Genomic DNA, 10070 nt, shown 5'->3' with positions numbered 1-10070 from the left:
CTCCTGGGCTCAAGCGAGTCTCCTGCCTCCGCCTCCCAAGTAGCTGGGACCACAGGCGCCCGCCACAACGCCCGGCTATTTTTTGGTTGCAGCTGTCGTTGTTTGGCGGGTCCAGGCTGGGGATTCGAACCCGCCACCTTAGGTGTACGTGGCTGGCACCTTAGCCGGTTGAGCTATAGGCGCTGAGCCTGCGAAAGTTCTTGTCCATGCACACATTCCCAGCTCATCTGCCTTTCTTATTAAGGCACTTCCGTATTTTGTCAGTTGCAGAGAGTTGAAAAGGGGTCTGTATCCCCCCGCCCCCACCGAGGGGAAGGAAATCTTTCTTCTTGCATATATGTACCATTCCACTTGCATCTGACCCAACTTTGCCTTGCACACACGCACGCACACACACACACACACACACACATACACACACTGGCCCTAACTTGGGTATCCCCTCTGAGCACAGCTGTGTCTGTCTGTGGGTGTTCCCTTGTGACAGAAAGAGAGGGCGGCTGGCTTGGGGAACTGGCTGGTGGAAAAAGAGAGAATTTCGGCAGCTTGCCACAGAGCCCGCCTGGGAGAGGAGCCCTGAGCGACTCTCTTCCAAGCGGTTTCAACGTAGAGGAAAGCTCTGTCATCACTGCCTGACGCTGTGATTGTCTCTGACGCTGCAGTGGGACCAGGCACAGATCGGGAAGAAGAGTGTATTATGTAACTGCACGTGACAGGCCAGAAGGGGACAGAGCAAGCCTGTAGGAGAAAGAGCCTCTCTTTAAGAGAAACAGCCAGACACAAAGAGGTAATGACCTAAGTCAGATGGGAGTGAACTAGCCTTCCTTGCTAAGAGGTCACGCTTTTAGAGAGAGGCTCTTCCTGGTCAGTTGACAGCTTATAGGCAAAAATGGCAGGGACCCTGTTTTTATAGTAAGAGCATTTCACACCTTAGTTGTTAGGCAAAAGCAAAAGTGAGAGCCTCTCTCCTTGCCCAGTGCAACAAAAGCAGTTTTGTGTTGCCAGGTCAGTCCCTTCTCCAGTGGGAGGCAAGAGAGGTTATCACTGATGGAGCCGGGTTCAGGAGGGAAAGCCGAATGGAAAAGGGCCGGAAGCCGTTTTTCTTTAACCTGCCGCTTCAGAACTCAAGCCTGTATCTGCTCGTGTCTTGGGCTTAACTCTCTGATCAGCCACATTCCTGGAAAGCCGTGCCCACCGTGGGTTGTGCAGGCAGCTGCGTGTGGACACGTGGGCTGAGGGTTAAGACAGTGTGATTATTCCTACCGCACGGACTTGTGCCTGATTTTGTCCTGCCTTCTGTTGTTTCTGGTTTTGTGCTGAGTCTATCTGTATCTTCCAACTTGCATTTCAAGGTACTGAGCTTGTACCTGGTCTTTTGTTTCTTTTGTGTTTTTTAAAGAGCTCCTTACAGGACTGGGCACACCCTGGTTATTTAATGCACGATGATGAGTTCTACTTCTCCCCCTCTCCCATACATACTCCCCCACCCTCTGTAACAATTGTTGAAAAGCAGAAGGCTCAGATTCTAACAGGGCAAAGACAGGGCTATGTAGGTTACATGGGGTCTCTCAAATGTGAGGGACCAGATCAGGGTTGAGTCCCAGCATAAGAACCCTCTCCAGAGTCCCCTGTGGGCAGTGTGGTTCCCACCCCTATCCACAACTTGCGCCAGAATTTCTGCCCCCTTGTGTGCTAGCAGGTTCCTGCAGGTTCCTGCAAGTTCCCACAGGCCGCTGCCTGGCCTGTAGGTGGGTAGACCCAGTCAGTCTGCAAGCAGTTGTTCTTTCTGTCACTAGTGACATGCTCAGGGAAGTGGCTTCATGTAGCTAGAGGGTGTCTTCACACATAGCAGAGTTCTCAGCAGATATGGCCTCTTCTCCCTGTTTCTGAGGCTGGCTGATTAACTCAGAAGGTGTACGGTTGGACTGAAAGTTGACTTGTAGGGAAGAAAGAGCAAAATGCACACCTGTTTGCAAAACTCTACATGCCAGCGCCCCAAGCCCCAGAGACCAGCTGCAAGGCCCCCGGGGTTGAAATGAAAAGACATTTTCATTCCTTAGTGGCCAAAAGAGAACTCAACATAGGAGGGGAACAGGGAGCCACAGAGGGGAATTATTTTTCCCCATCAGAAAAACAAGTAGTTTTTGGAGGAAATAAATAGTTAACAGTTTAAAAGATTTTTGTAGAAAGAGAAACTAATTATACCTTGGTTTGTGTGGATTCTGATTCCGGATGAACGCTGGTGCTCTTCCATATCCCAGCTCTCGTCACTTGCAAGCACAACTGTGGTCTTGCGGCCTGTCCCATCCCACGCTGTGACCTGTGCTGGGCCAGTTGCCAGGGACACACAGGGCCCAGGGTGGGCCTGTCCAAAGCCAGGCCATCAGGGTGACTGGGAGGAGTCCCAAGGGCTCCTCTTCTGCAGCGTCTCTGCCATGTTGAGGTGGGTCCTGGAGGTGTCTCCATCCCTCTGACAGTCCTATGCACCTCACTCACTTCCTGGGAAAAACAGAGAAGGTGGTTGGGAAGGCCAGAGGGGCTGAATGGATGGTGCAGACATGGGCCTGTTGGCAGCATTGTTATTTTATAGCCGAGGAAACTTAGTCTGTTTTGTGCTGCCGCATAGGATGTACCACAGCCTGAATAATTTACAATGAATGGAAATGTATTGGCTCCTGGTTCTAGACTCTAGAACCTAGAGGCTGAGAAGAATCTAGCGGCTGAGAAGTCCACTTTCAAGGTGGCAGGCAGCATCTTATGAGGGCCCTGTGGCTGCACCGTCCCGTGGTGGAAGGCAAGAGAGTGACAGAGAGAGGAAAGGGAACGGACCTCGCTTTATCTGAGGCACTATCCCACCTATGAGGGTGGAGCCCACATGGCCTACTTGCTGCTTTTTTTTTTTTCCCTTTGGAGACAGTCTCACTCTGTCACCCTGGGTAGAAGGCTGTGGTGTCACAGCTCACAGCAACCTTAAACTCTTGGGCTCAAGTGATCCTCTTGCCTCAGCCTCCCAAGTACCTGGGACTATAGGCACCCAACACCATGCCTGGCTACTTTTATATTTTTCTCCTGTTTTTAGAGATGAGGAACTTGCCTTTGCTCAGGCTGGTCTCAAACTACTGAGCTCAAGCAAACCACCCACCTCAGCCTCCCAGAGTGTTAGGATTACAGGTGTGAGCCACCACACCCAGGCCCTAATCACTTCTTAAAGGTCCCACCTCTCAACACTATTACACTGGTATTTAAATCTCCATATGAGTTTTGGAGGGGACAAACATTCCAACAGGAAGTCCAGAGAATGTGAATCAATGCCACAGTGGAGGGATCCAGCCTGGGCCACAAGCCCCACCAGACTCCTGGTGGCTGCCGTCCCACAGCAGGGCTGGGCCTGCCTGCGCCCTCCAGTTTGAAAGGGGTGCTCAATAATGTGAGCTCAATAATGTGAGCTCCTGTCCCTTCTTGTCCTTCACCCCACCCTGGCACATGTGGATGTGTGACAGCTCTCACAGTGTGGCTGTGTTCCTTCCTGTCTGGGGCTCTGTACATGGAAGGACCACACCCCGGCCTGCCTACACGAGCCAGTACACATAATACTGCTTTTCTGCAGATGCTGTTAAGAGCTACGTGAATGCAGGATGGTATTCCCATAATCTGGGGGCGTGGCTAGGACACAAAGATTCTCGGGTAAGATTATGGGTGTTACCAGACAGAAGAGGGTCTGGCCTCTTGTCACTGTCAGCCAGTATGCAGAGACGGGGACAGGTCCACCAACCTTTGTCAGACTGTTCTGTTCTTCCAGTTCCCAAATCACAGTTTTATACATGAAGGTTAACTACATTAACTCCTATTTAAATAATGATCAGCATAGCTGAGTGACCTATAACAGCATTAACAATTCAAAAGTTAATCTCCTAATCAATCCACTTAAACTCCTCAAGATGGGCATCTTTGGGGTGGGAGCTAAATTTACCAAACACTAACAGTGGGAGACAGGAGGTCAAGGTCAGGCAGGACCTGAATGGACCAGAGCAGCTGTGTCTTCTGGGCCCCAGCCTTTCTGACTCCATCTTATTTTCATCACAGGTACTCTCATCCAGACTTATTTTTTCCCTGCTAGCAATTAGCATCAGCTTAGAACAGTTTCTTACTTAAAGGCTGGTCATGTCCAATGCAGCTTTTATGTAGATAAAATAAACGCAGGAACACAAACAGGGAGCTTTAACTCGATTTCCAGACTTATAGGACACTCATTTCCCAGCCTGCTGAGCTTTCAGGGTTTCTAGATCAAGTTGTCCCCAGCACCCAGGCCGAGAATGGCCGTTCTGCTGTGAAGAGGGGTGAAGGAGCATGTGAGCCTGCTAAAAATCAAGTGGCAGGGAAGAGCCAAGTGTCAGTTTTCATTTAGACACAGTTTATCCAACTTCACACATAGAGAGTAATTGTTCTGGAAGGCTCCCTGTCAATGCGTCGGACCATCATCTTCCTGCGGCTGGTCATTTTGTGAGCATGGAGTGTGCAGAAGTGGCCTCTGGCCCCAGATCCTGTGATTTGTACCTCAGGGCCTTCCCTGGCTGTGCTTGCCTGTGACGTCAGTCAACCCAGGCTGCCTGTCTGAGCCAGACTCGTGAGCCGGCCGTGCGAGGCCACCACTGCTCCTCGCTGTCTAAGCCCACAGCCCCCTCCACCCCTCCCAAACTGGAGAACCCACCCTGTCCGCTCGGCTCTTTTCAGGTTCCTTCTATTGAAATTACTGTCCCCTATAAATTCTTCCAGCACTTTTCTCCTGGCCTCCAGGATTGTCAGCTGCCATAATCTCGTGTATCCCTGATGTGGCTAACTGCTAGTAAAGAATTTTACATTTAGTTAACATTCCTGTTTTGTTTTGTTTTGCTTTTAAATCCACTCACTGGATGAAACCGAGTATTTCCATGCCAGGGCAGCAGAGTGAGGGCTGAGCGTTTCTGAGTATCGGGCTAAAAGGGGGTGGGAAGTGGAAAAGCCACGGCCAGTGACCCCCATGACGCTGGTTCAGGAAGGCTGCTCTGGGAAGGGAGGGGCATTACCTCCCTTGTGGGCATGCGAGGGGGCAGAGTTGGTGGCTTCTGCCCTCACATGTGAACTCTTGGGGAATGACCAAGGAACAGGGAGGAGAAGGCCACAGTCACAGACTCCGCAAAACTTCAGCAGGATGGACAGTTCCCAGGGCCAAGGGTCTCTCTTCCCTGAATGGGAGAGGAGGGCTCATTGCAAGGGTACAGTGGGTGGGCGTGTGGACCATTCATAGGCAGGAAGCAGAGAGAGACACGTGGGCCCACTGGGATATGGGAATGGCCTGCCTGTCACTTGATGTCTCCCTAGACAGCAGGGAGGGAACAGCCAAACACAGAAGCCCAAGTGTCCCCCGTGGCCAGGGCGCTGTCTGGGTGAGGACAGTCTCTAGGCCAGGGTGGGGCTGACTGTGCACCACCCCAAGTCATGTGCTCATCTGTCTTCATGGACCTTTCACAAAGTAATTCCAAAAACTTGGCATCTCCTCGTCCCCAGTAAGCTACTCTGAAATGGTCTGCAGGCTTTGCATCGGAATCACTCACAGGGGACAAAAATCCCCACAGGCCAGGTCCAAAGCTAGCTTGCTAACACACACACACACTCTCTCTCTCTCTCTCTCTCTCTCTCTCTCAGAGGAAGTGGGCAAAGGGGAAAAGCTTTTTGTTACCTACCCATGGAGGATGCTGCATGCTTAAAATGCAAGGAGCCATTACTCCATAATACCTAGCTACCATTAAAATAGGTAAAAAGCCTTTATCGGGAGCTCAGGCTTTCCTCAATGTGTTTCCTTTGCAGTATTATAATCAGAGGAAGCTACAAAGTAACTTAATGTAGCAGAGGTTGAATTGCTATCAAATAACTTACTGTAGCAAAGGTTTGAATCCAAAAGTCACACCCTCACCCCCCTTCTCTGCTTAGCCCCAGGAATTCTGGTAAGATTTTTTTTTGTCAGTTTACCAAGAGAATAACTTGTGATTATCTCCTGTCATCAGTGGCAGTCAGAGCTAATGAGAGACTTAGAGATCTAGGAGAGTCTGTGATGTGGCGGTCTGGGGCCCTCGTCTTGGGAGGTTTGTGTTTGATCAGTAAACGTGCATTCTAGAAAGTGCTACCGGGCAGGGGAAACAGTTAATTTTCAGGAGGTTTTTAAGCTTCTCTCAAATCATATCCTACTTATTCTAAATGGTTTTCCGAAATGCTTGGCGTTTAACATCTGTTTCTAGGTATCTCTTTCTCTTTAGAAATTTAAAAATCCACAAACATGATTTGCCTGCTTGTTTCACATTCCAAGGGCTGGGCGCTGGTGTGTTGGCCTCTGTGCAGGGAGACGTTTCTTGAGCTGGCGTGCTCAGGGCCACACGTGAAGACTCAGTCGCTTCCCCCACCGTCTCTAGTACACCCAGCTTCAGAGATACCTTGTTCTTGTTTGTGAGCAGCGGGACCATCCAGAAGGGCCTGGAGACCTGTTCTGTCTCCCACCCGTGCCCCTGTTCCCCCCTGCAAGGAGGAGGCTGGGTCCTTGGAATGTGCGATTTCCAGACGTACAGAGATAAAAAAGTGTTTCGGGAGTTACTGGGAAGACGTCAACAGCTACATAGCCTGGGACGTCATTTGTCCCGGTAGCCACATCATCACTAAGAGGGGAATTGTTGATGTGGAATTTCTCTTTCAGCTCAAGAATCAAATGAGTTAGGGAGCTCGGAGGTGCCCGAGTGAGAGTAGGTGGCAAGGACAGGAAACACGAGTTGGAAAAAGACCCAAGTGGTTCACTGTGTCCTGTCGTTTTGCATTAGAGATGAAGGTCCCTCTGAGTTCTGCATGGAGGACTGAGGGTCTGGCCCAGGGTCTAGCTCAGGGGTCCTCAAACTTTTTAAACAGGGGACCAGTTCACTGTCTCTCAGACTGTTGGAGGGCTGGACTATGGGCCCCGGGACGAGTCAGCTGCTAAGCAGGGCAGGCAGCGGTGGCAAAAACACCCGGCGGGCTGGATAAATGTCCTAGGTGGGCTGCATGTGGCCCGCGGGCCATAGTTTGAGGACGCCTGGTCTAGCTGATATGCTGCCATGTGCCAGCCCTGGGACCTCAGGCCTCTGGGTGGCTCCCTCCATGGGGGCGTCATGACAGCTCAGCTGCTAGACCCCAGGTGCACCTGCTGCTAGGCTCCGCCTTCCCCTTCTCACCGCTCTCGCTTGGCTTCCAAAGAACCGTGGGTCACAGCACAGAGAACACGCCGTAAATATTGGGCGAAGAAATGAGTGACTAGATGACAGTGATGGCAGTGATGGAAATGGGAAAGGGACGTGTGAGACTCTCGGGCCGTGGTTTTCTCACGCCTACGGAGGTGCCCTAGTGAAGACACTTTAGGTGAAAATCTGATGCATCCTTATTAAAGAGGAAATATGAAAATGCTCAAGCAATCTGCCTTCTCGGGACAGTATATCAGCACTCGCTGCTCCTGCTTGGTTTTTATAAACTAAGTATTGGTTCACTCTCCACCGGCATTGTGGAAACAGCATCTTCCTCAGAGACCAGCTGTCCCCGGGAGGGGCAATGTCTTGTCACGACTGTCAGCTGTCTTGTCGTTTCCTGTTATTATAAAGACCTACTGATTATGGCTTAGAAAAAGCTGATACAGATCTAAAATAATCACCGCGTAAGACAAAGGCTCCGTTCCTCCCCTCTCCTTCCTCTGTGCTACCTGACCCCCTTCTCCAGAGGACACGAGGAAGTGGAGTTTCAACACGACCCGCTCCACTGGCAGTTGGTTTCAACTGGGCGAACCATGATGGTGAGAGCAAGACCCAGAGGTTTATTAAATGTTAGGTACCATGCTAAACCCGGAGAATGTATTGTCTCATTTACGCAAACCCAAAAGGGAAGGGTTATGACCGTCGTGGAATGCAGATGTGGCTCCGGGGCTGAGAGAAGTTGGGGAGATGTGTTGGCCTGTGAGCCTGCACCTCTGCCCAGCCCCCAAGTTAGGCATGCACACTGTCCCGGCCATGTCTCTACACTGCTCCTTGTTGGTACAGATGCCAGAAGCCACCAGATGATCCTTTAGCCTGCTGCAGGTGCCACAAGCCTCGGCTGTCCCATTGACTCAAAGCAGCTATTCCTGGGGATTGGCTATGGGGTTACTGGGCTCTCCCAGGCCTGACTGCAAACATTTTCTTCTCATTCCATTTTTCTCCATGCGAGCCCCTTCTTGCTAAAGCTAGGGAATTTCCAGAAGGTGATTAATAACTTGTAGTAAATGCAGGTCCAGCTACCCAGCCATCAGCTAGGAAGGGCCTCATCTGGGAGGGAGGGAACAATGCAGACCCTGTTTTTAGCTCCTAGGGCGTCTCTTGGTAGCTGGTGTAGGGAGCCCTCCCTGCAGTGCTCCCTGGCCCTCCCTGGGAAGACACTTTGAGCGTTGTGTCCTGGTAGGCCCAGGGATGCCCCCATATAACGATGGTTTGTAAGATGACTGCTGGTGTAGAGGGGCAAGGGTAATCTATCAGTGGGGCGTTGTGTGGCTGGGAATGTCAGCACGTGTCCCCGAGGGAGGTTTCTGCTGAGGAAGGAGGACTCCAAAGTATCTTCTTGACTTGAAGTTCCAAATTGTCGGTGTGTCCTTGTTATTTTAATCCATAACACAAATGGCCTCATTTAAACAGCTGACATGAGCAGAAGTGGGGGATTTGCAGCACACCTTTCTCAAGGCTTGTGGCACCTGTAGAAAGGATGTTCTTCAAAGATGCCATGGCTTAGGGTAGGAGGTTCCAGCACTCTCCATGGAGGACAGCTCAGAGCACATAGCCAGTGGCTGCCTACATGGCCCTCCACGAAACCACCTGCCCATTCTCTATAGCTGTGGTCTCCAAACCCCCGGCTGTGAACTGGTATAGATCCATGCTGCACAGCAGGAGGCCAGCAGCAGGCTAGCAAGGGAAGCTTCACCTGTATTTACAGCCGCTCCCCCTCACTCCCAGCACTGCCTGAGCTCCACTTCCTATCAGATCAGTAGCAGCATTAGATTCTCAGAGGAGCAGCAACCTTTCTGTAAACTATGCATGTGAGGGATCTAGGTTGTGAGCTCCTTATGAGAATCTAACACCTGATGATCTGAGGTGGAGCTGAGGGGCGGCTGCAAATCCAGATCATCATTAGCAGAGAAGGCTGTCTACACAGAGGCCATAATAAATCAACTGCTTACAGATGCATATCAACCCCCAACCCTACCCCACTCCCAGTCCATGAAAAACCTGTCTTCCATGGAACTGGGCCACCATCGTGGTCCCTGGCCTTTTTGGCACCAGGGACCAGTTTCTCTCCTTCCTTCATTGTATTTCTTCACTCTCTCCTGTTTCTTCTCCCCACGCAGGTTGGCAGAAGTCTACATGAGCAAGGCTTACCTTCAGAGGCACCCTCTTCCATAAGCGCTTTGCTTAGTCCCTGATTTTGTTACATACATTAAAAAAAATACACTAGCAGAATGTTTCCTGCAGTTTCTAAGATGGCTCCGTCTTTCATGTCAGCACCAGGTGTGAATTCGCTAATTGATGAAAAGAAAACAACAACCCCAAACCCCAGTCCCCAAGTCAGGGCCCCTGGAGCCCTTGAACGACTCCCACATACCTCACTCATGCAAAAGGTCTGTCTTAGACCTTGCAAAATCAAAAGTCTGAGGTTAAAGGGCTAAGCCAAAGACGATTCAGAAAACGACAGGCAACCACCAAAAGAGCCATTTGGGTCCATTTCTAGCCATCGGAGTTTTAGAACTTTGTGGTCCCGGTGCACAGCAAGTTGCCACTGCAGCAGGGATGGCTTCTACATGGGGTTTTCTTCTTCTCCTCATTCTGAGCTCATCTTTATGGAAGCTGGACCTACACACAGAGTTCAAAGCCAGTGTGGCTGAGGAGCTGTGACTTCAAGGGCGCCCATCCAGGTATATCAGTAGGCTCTTTTCCAAGATGCATCCCACTGGGTTACCGCCGTGCATGTTGGTACTGTGAGTGCCTTTGTCTGGTTTCCCTACA

The 10070-nt window shown here is 50.8% G+C and overlaps 1 protein-coding gene across 1 annotated transcript in view; it reads left to right on the top strand.

Annotated features, from left to right (window-relative positions):
• JCAD (junctional cadherin 5 associated) overlaps positions 1-10070 on the top strand; it is a 43642-nt gene that overhangs the window by 11497 nt on the left and 22075 nt on the right. The window lies entirely within an intron of this gene.

Source organism: Otolemur garnettii, unplaced genomic scaffold, assembly GCF_000181295.1.
Source record: "Otolemur garnettii isolate 467f Iridium unplaced genomic scaffold, OtoGar3 scaffold00019, whole genome shotgun sequence".
Lineage (NCBI taxonomy): Eukaryota > Metazoa > Chordata > Mammalia > Primates > Galagidae > Otolemur > Otolemur garnettii.
Note: the sequence above shows the minus strand (reverse complement) of the source record. Positions and strands in the feature narration are given on the sequence as shown.